The following is a 9,032-nucleotide window of genomic DNA, read 5'->3' as shown; positions in this document are numbered from 1 at the left end:
ATAAAGAAATAGCCCACAAAAGATCAAGTCAGAGTGAGGGTTAAACAGAAAATTCTTTGTCAGGGCGTTATTTGCACTTAAAAATGATTCCCAATGGATTTTTTTCGACACGCAGAGATCCCTAGGGACATAAACGAGTGAAAAATGCCCACTTCAAAATTTGGTCATATTTGACCAAAAACCCTGGACTAACCCCTTGGAAAAATGTCGATTTTTGGACCCTCGACAAATATTCTTTAAAAAGCTTCCAAATGAATCAGTGTGTCCGAAAATGTCCCCTGAGACAATTTTAAGGCCTCCCAAGGGAGCAGGGCTAAAGAAATAGCCCACAAAAGATCAAGTCAGAGTGAGGGTTAAACAGAAAATTCTTTGTCAGGGCGTTATTTGCACTTAAAAATGATTCCCAATGGATTTTTTTCGACACGGAGAGATCCCTAGGGACATAAACGAGTGAAAAATGCCCACTTCAAAATTTGGTCATTTTTGACCAAAAACCCTGGACTAACCCCTTGGAAAAAAGTCGATTTTTGGACCCTCGACAAATATTCTTTAAAAAGCTTCCAAATGAATCAGTGTGTCCGAAAATGTCCCCTGAGACAATTTTAAGGCCTCCCAAGGGAGCAGGGATAAAGAAATAGCCCAAAAAAGATCAAGTCAGAGTGAGGGTTAAACAGAAAATTCTTTGTCAGGGCGTTATTTGCACTTAAAAATGATTCCCAATGGATTTTTTTCGACACGCAGAGATCCCTAGGGACATAAACGAGTGAAAAATGCCCACTTCAAAATTTTGTCATTTTTGACCAAAAACCCTGGACTAACCCCTTGGAAAAAAGTCGATTTTTGGACCCTCGACAAATATTCTTTAAAGAGCTTCCAAATGAATCAGTGTGTCCGAAAATGTCCCCTGAGACAATTTTAAGGCCTCCCAAGGGAGCAGGGATAAAGAAATAGCCCACAAAAGATCAAGTCAGAGTGAGGGTTAAACAGAAAATTCTTTGTCAGGGCGTTATTTGCACTTAAAAATGATTCCCAATGGATTTTTTTCGACACGCAGAGATCCCTAGGGACATAAACGAGTGAAAAATGCCCACTTCAAAATTTGGTCATTTTTGACCAAAAACCCTGGACTAACCCCTTGGAAAAATGTCGATTTTTGGACCCTCGACAAATATTCTTTAAAAAGCTTCCAAATGAATCAGTGTGTCCGAAAATGTCCCCTGAGACAATTTTAAGGCCTCCCAAGGGAGCAGGGCTAAAGAAATAGCCCACAAAAGATCAAGTCAGAGTGAGGGTTAAACAGAAAATTCTTTGTCAGGGCGTTATTTGCACTTAAAAATGATTCCCAATGGATTTTTTTCGACACGCAGAGATCCCTAGGGACATAAACAAGTGAAAAATGCCCACTTCAAAATTTGGTCATTTTTGACCAAAAACGCTGGACTAACCCCTTGGAAAAAAGTCGATTTCTGGACCCTCGACAAATATTCTTTAAAAAGCTTCCAAATGAATCAGTGTGTCCGAAAATGTCCCCTGAGACAATTTTAAGGCCTCCCAAGGGAGCAGGGATAAAGAAATAGCCCACAAAAGATCAAGTCAGAGTGAGGGTTAAACAGAAAATTCTTTGTCAGGGCGTTATTTGCACTTAAAAATGATTCCCAATGGATTTTTCTCGACACGCAGAGATCCCTAGGGACATAAACGAGTGAAAAATGCCCACTTCAAAATTTGGTCATTTTTGACCAAAAACCCTGGACTAACCCCTTGGAAAAAAGTCGATTTTTGGACCCTCGACAAATATTCTTTAAAAAGCTTCCAAATGAATCAGTGTGTCCGAAAATGTCCCCTGAGACAATTTTAAGGCCTCCCAAGGGAGCAGGGATAAAGAAATAGCCCACAAAAGATCAAGTCAGAGTGAGGGTTAAACAGAAAATTCTTTGTCAGGGCGTTATTTGCACTTAAAAATGATTCCCAATGGATTTTTTCGACACGCAGAGATCCCTAGGGACATAAACGAGTTAAAAATGCCCACTTCAAAATTTGGTCATTTTTGACCAAAAACCCTGGACTAACCCCTTGGAAAAAAGTCGATTTTTGGACCCTCGACAAATATTCTTTAAAAAGCTTCCAAATGAATCAGTGTGTCCGAAAATGTCCCCTGAGACAATTTTAGGGCCTCCCAAGGGAGCAGGGATAAAGAAATAGCCCACAAAAGATCAAGTCAGAGTGAGGGTTAAACAGAAAATTCTTTGTCAGGGCGTTATTTGCACTTAAAAATGATTCCCAATGGATTTTTTCGACACGCAGAGATCCCTAGGGACATAAACGAGTGAAAAATGCCCACTTCAAAATTTGGTCATTTTTGACCAAAAACCCTGGACTAACCCCTTGGAAAAAAGTCGATTTTTGGACCCTCGACAAATATTCTTTAAAAAGCTTCCAAATGAATCAGTGTGTCCGAAAATGTCCCCTGAGACAATTTTAGGGCCTCCCAAGGGAGCAGGGATAAAGAAATAGCCCACAAAAGATCAAGTCAGAGTGAGGGTTAAACAGAAAATTCTTTGTCAGGGCGTTATTTGCACTTAAAAATGATTCCCAATGGATTTTTTTCGACACGCAGAGATCCCTAGGGACATAAACGAGTGAAAAATGCCCACTTCAAAATTTGGTCATTTTTGACCAAAAACCCTGGACTAACCCCTTGGAAAAAAGTCGATTTTTGGACCCTCGACAAATATTCTTTAAAAAGCTTCCAAATGAATCAGTGTGTCCGAAAATGTCCCCTGAGACAATTTTAAGGCCTCCCAAGGGAGCAGGGCTAAAGAAATAGCCCACAAAAGATCAAGTCAGAGTGAGGGTTAAACAGAAAATTCTTTGTCAGGGCGTTATTTGCACTTAAAAATGATTCCCAATGGATTTTTTTCGACACGCAGAGATCCCTAGGGACATAAACAAGTGAAAAATGCCCACTTCAAAATTTGGTCATTTTTGACCAAAAACCCTGGACTAACCCCTTGGAAAAAAGTCGATTTTTGGACCCTCGACAAATATTCTTTAAAAAGCTTCCAAATGAATCAGTGTGTCCGAAAATGTCCCCTGAGACAATTTTAAGGCCTCCCAAGGGAGCAGGGATAAAGAAATAGCCCACAAAAGATCAAGTCAGAGTGAGGGTTAAACAGAAAATTCTTTGTCAGGGCGTTATTTGCACTTAAAAATGATTCCCAATGGATTTTTTTCGACACGGAGAGATCCCTAGGGACATAAACGAGTGAAAAATGCCCACTTCAAAATTTGGTCATTTTTGACCAAAAACCCTGGACTAACCCCTTGGAAAAAAGTCGATTTTTGGACCCTCGACAAATATTCTTTAAAAAGCTTCCAAATGAATCAGTGTGTCCGAAAATGTCCCCTGAGACAATTTTAAGGCCTCCCAAGGGAGCAGGGATAAAGAAATAGCCCAAAAAAGATCAAGTCAGAGTGAGGGTTAAACAGAAAATTCTTTGTCAGGGCGTTATTTGCACTTAAAAATGATTCCCAATGGATTTTTTTCGACACGCAGAGATCCCTAGGGACATAAACGAGTGAAAAATGCCCACTTCAAAATTTTGTCATTTTTGACCAAAAACCCTGGACTAACCCCTTGGAAAAAAGTCGATTTTTGGACCCTCGACAAATATTCTTTAAAGAGCTTCCAAATGAATCAGTGTGTCCGAAAATGTCCCCTGAGACAATTTTAAGGCCTCCCAAGGGAGCAGGGATAAAGAAATAGCCCACAAAAGATCAAGTCAGAGTGAGGGTTAAACAGAAAATTCTTTGTCAGGGCGTTATTTGCACTTAAAAATGATTCCCAATGGATTTTTTTCGACACGCAGAGATCCCTAGGGACATAAACGAGTGAAAAATGCCCACTTCAAAATTTGGTCATTTTTGACCAAAAACCCTGGACTAACCCCTTGGAAAAATGTCGATTTTTGGACCCTCGACAAATATTCTTTAAAAAGCTTCCAAATGAATCAGTGTGTCCGAAAATGTCCCCTGAGACAATTTTAAGGCCTCCCAAGGGAGCAGGGATAAAGAAATAGCCCACAAAAGATCAAGTCAGAGTGAGGGTTAAACAGAAAATTCTTTGTCAGGGCGTTATTTGCACTTAAAAATGATTCCCAATGGATTTTTTTCGACACGCAGAGATCCCTAGGGACATAAACGAGTGAAAAATGCCCACTTCAAAATTTGGTCATTTTTGACCAAAAACCCTGGACTAACCCCTTGGAAAAATGTCGATTTTTGGACCCTCGACAAATATTCTTTAAAAAGCTTCCAAATGAATCAGTGTGTCCGAAAATGTCCCCTGAGACAATTTTAAGGCCTCCCAAGGGAGCAGGGCTAAAGAAATAGCCCACAAAAGATCAAGTCAGAGTGAGGGTTAAACAGAAAATTCTTTGTCAGGGCGTTATTTGCACTTAAAAATGATTCCCAATGGATTTTTTTCGACACGCAGAGATCCCTAGGGACATAAACAAGTGAAAAATGCCCACTTCAAAATTTGGTCATTTTTGACCAAAAACGCTGGACTAACCCCTTCGAAAAAAGTCGATTTTTGGACCCTCGACAAATATTCTTTAAAAAGCTTCCAAATGAATCAGTGTGTCCGAAAATGTCCCCTGAGACAATTTTAAGGCCTCCCAAGGGAGCAGGGATAAAGAAATAGCCCACAAAAGATCAAGTCAGAGTGAGGGTTAAACAGAAAATTCTTTGTCAGGGCGTTATTTGCACTTAAAAATGATTCCCAATGGATTTTTCTCGACACGCAGAGATCCCTAGGGACATAAACGAGTGAAAAATGCCCACTTCAAAATTTGGTCATTTTTGACCAAAAACCCTGGACTAACCCCTTGGAAAAAAGTCGATTTTTGGACCCTCGACAAATATTCTTTAAAAAGCTTCCAAATGAATCAGTGTGTCCGAAAATGTCCCCTGAGACAATTTTAAGGCCTCCCAAGGGAGCAGGGATAAAGAAATAGCCCACAAAAGATCAAGTCAGAGTGAGGGTTAAACAGAAAATTCTTTGTCAGGGCGTTATTTGCACTTAAAAATGATTGCCAATGGATTTTTTCGACACGCAGAGATCCCTAGGGACATAAACGAGTTAAAAATGCCCACTTCAAAATTTGGTCATTTTTGACCAAAAACCCTGGACTAACCCCTTGGAAAAAAGTCGATTTTTGGACCCTCGACAAATATTCTTTAAAAAGCTTCCAAATGAATCAGTGTGTCCGAAAATGTCCCCTGAGACAATTTTAGGGCCTCCCAAGGGAGCAGGGATAAAGAAATAGCCCACAAAAGATCAAGTCAGAGTGAGGGTTAAACAGAAAATTCTTTGTCAGGGCGTTATTTGCACTTAAAAATGATTCCCAATGGATTTTTTCGACACGCAGAGATCCCTAGGGACATAAACGAGTGAAAAATGCCCACTTCAAAATTTGGTCATTTTTGACCAAAAACCCTGGACTAACCCCTTGGAAAAAAGTCGATTTTTGGACCCTCGACAAATATTCTTTAAAAAGCTTCCAAATGAATCAGTGTGTCCGAAAATGTCCCCTGAGACAATTTTAAGGCCTCCCAAGGGAGCAGGGATAAAGAAATAGCCCACAAAAGATCAAGTCAGAGTGAGGGTTAAACAGAAAATTCTTTGTCAGGGCGTTATTTGCACTTAAAAATGATTCCCAATGGATTTTTTTCGACACGCAGAGATCCCTAGGGACATAAACGAGTGAAAAATGCCCACTTCAAAATTTGGTCATTTTTGACCAAAAACCCTGGACTAACCCCTTGGAAAAAAGTCGATTTTTGGACCCTCGACAAATATTCTTTAAAAAGCTTCCAAATGAATCAGTGTGTCCGAAAATGTCCCCTGAGACAATTTTAAGGCCTCCCAAGGGAGCAGGGCTAAAGAAATAGCCCACAAAAGATCAAGTCAGAGTGAGGGTTAAACAGAAAATTCTTTGTCAGGGCGTTATTTGCACTTAAAAATGATTCCCAATGGATTTTTTTCGACACGCAGAGATCCCTAGGGACATAAACAAGTGAAAAATGCCCACTTCAAAATTTGGTCATTTTTGACCAAAAACCCTGGACTAACCCCTTGGAAAAAAGTCGATTTTTGGACCCTCGACAAATATTCTTTAAAAAGCTTCCAAATGAATCAGTGTGTCCGAAAATGTCCCCTGAGACAATTTTAAGGCCTCCCAAGGGAGCAGGGATAAAGAAATAGCCCACAAAAGATCAAGTCAGAGTGAGGGTTAAACAGAAAATTCTTTGTCAGGGCGTTATTTGCACTTAAAAATGATTCCCAATGGATTTTTTTCGACACGCAGAGATCCCTAGGGACATAAACGAGTGAAAAATGCCCACTTCAAAATTTGGTCATTTTTGACCAAAAACCCTGGACTAACCCCTTGGAAAAAAGTCGATTTTTGGACCCTCGACAAATATTCTTTAAAAAGCTTCCAAATGAATCAGTGTGTCCGAAAATGTCCCCTGAGACAATTTTAAGGCCTCCCAAGGGAGCAGGGATAAAGAAATAGCCCACAAAAGATCAAGTCAGAGTGAGGGTTAAACAGAAAATTCTTTGTCAGGGCGTTATTTGCACTTAAAAATGATTGCCAATGGATTTTTTCGACACGCAGAGATCCCTAGGGACATAAACGAGTTAAAAATGCCCACTTCAAAATTTGGTCATTTTTGACCAAAAACCCTGGACTAACCCCTTGGAAAAAAGTCGATTTTTGGACCCTCGACAAATATTCTTTAAAAAGCTTCCAAATGAATCAGTGTGTCCGAAAATGTCCCCTGAGACAATTTTAAGGCCTCCCAAGGGAGCAGGGCTAAAGAAATAGCCCACAAAAGATCAAGTCAGAGTGAGGGTTAAACAGAAAATTCTTTGTCAGGGCGTTACTTTGCACTTAAAAATGATTCCCAATGGATTTTTTCGACACGCAGAGATCCCTAGGGACATAAACGAGTGAAAAATGCCCACTTCAAAATTTGGTCATTTTTGACCAAAAACCCTGGACTAACCCCTTGGAAAAAAGTCGATTTTTGGACCCTCGACAAATATTCTTTAAAAAGCTTCCAAATGAATCAGTGTGTCCGAAAATGTCCCCTGAGACAATTTTAAGGCCTCCCAAAGAAAGGGATAAAGAAATAGCCCACAAAAGATCAAGTCAGAGTGAGGGTTAAACAGAAAATTCTTTGTCAGGGCGTTATTTGCACTTAAAAATGATTCCCAATGGATTTTTTTCGACACGCAGAGATCCCTAGGGACATAAACAAGTGAAAAATGCCCTCTTTAAAATTTGGTCATTTTTGACCAAAAACCCTGGACTAACTCCTTGGAAAAAAGTCGATTTTTGGACCCTCGACAAATATTCTTTAAAAAGCTTCCAAATGAATCAGTGTGTCCGAAAATGTCCCCTGAGACAATTTTAAGGCCTCCCAAGGGAGCAGGGATAAAGAAATAGCCCACAAAAGATCAAGTCAGAGTGAGGGTTAAACAGAAAATTCTTTGTCAGGGCGTTATTTGCACTTAAAAATGATTCCCAATGGATTTTTTTCGACACGCAGAGATCCCTAGGGACATAAACGAGTGAAAAATGCCCACTTCAAAATTTGGTCATTTTTGACCAAAAACCCTGGACTAACCCCTTGGAAAAAAGTCGATTTTTGGACCCTCGACAAATATTCTTTAAAAAGCTTCCAAATGAATCAGTGTGTCCGAAAATGTCCCCTGAGACAATTTTAAGGCCTCCCAAGGGAGCAGGGCTAAAGAAATAGCCCACAAAAGATCAAGTCAGAGTGAGGGTTAAACAGAAAATTCTTTGTCAGGGCGTTATTTGCACTTAAAAATGATTCCCAATGGATTTTTTCGACACGCAGAGATCCCTAGGGACATAAACGAGTGAAAAATGCCCACTTCAAAATTTGGTCATTTTTGACCAAAAACCCTGGACTAACCCCTTGGAAAAAAGTCGATTTTTGGACCCTCGACAAATATTCTTTAAAAAGCTTCCAAATGAATCAGTGTGTCCGAAAATGTCCCCTGAGACAATTTTAAGGCCTCCCAAGGGAGCAGGGATAAAGAAATAGTCCACAAAAGATCAAGTCAGAGTGAGGGGTAAACAGAAAATTCTTTGTCAGGGCGTTATTTGCACTTAAAAATGATTCCCAATGGATTTTTTTCGACACGCAGAGATCCCTAGGGACATAAACGAGTGAAAAATGCCCACTTCAAAATTTGGTCATTTTTGACCAAAAACCCTGGACTAACCCCTTGGAAAAAAGTCGATTTTTGGACCCTCGACAAATATTCTTTAAAAAGCTTCCAAATGAATCAGTGTGTCCAAAAATGTCCCCTGAGACAATTTTAAGGCCTCCCAAGGGAGCAGGGCTAAAGAAATAGCCCACAAAAGATCAAGTCAGAGTGAGGGTTAAACAGAAAATTCTTTGTCAGGGCGTTATTTGCACTTAAAAATGAATCCCAATGGATTTTTTTCGACACGCAGAGATCCCTAGGGACATAAACGAGTGAAAAATGCCCACTTCAAAATTTGGTCATTTTTGACCAAAAACCATGGACTAACCCCTTGGAAAAAAGTCGATTTTTGGACCCTCGACAAATATTCTTTAAAAAGCTTCCAAATGAATCAGTGTGTCCGAAAATGTCCCCTGAGACAATTTTAAGGCCTCCCAAGGGAGCAGGGATAAAGAAATAGCCCACAAAAGATCAAGTCAGAGTGAGGGTTAAACAGAAAATTCTTTGTCAGGGCGTTATTTGCACTTAAAAATGATTGCCAATGGATTTTTTTCGACACGCAGAGATCCCTAGGGACATAAACGAGTGAAAAATGCCCACTTCAAAATTTGGTCATTTTTGACCAAAAACCCTGGACTAACCCCTTGGAAAAAAGTCGATTTTTGGACCCTCGACAAATATTCTTTAAAAAGCTTCCAAATGAATCAGTGTGTCCGAAAATGTC

This window comes from Pavona decussata, unplaced genomic scaffold (assembly GCF_977016875.1).
Source record: "Pavona decussata unplaced genomic scaffold, jaPavDecu1.1 SCAFFOLD_195, whole genome shotgun sequence".
In the NCBI taxonomy this organism is placed as follows: domain Eukaryota; kingdom Metazoa; phylum Cnidaria; class Anthozoa; order Scleractinia; family Agariciidae; genus Pavona; species Pavona decussata.
This window is presented reverse-complemented; position numbering follows the sequence as displayed.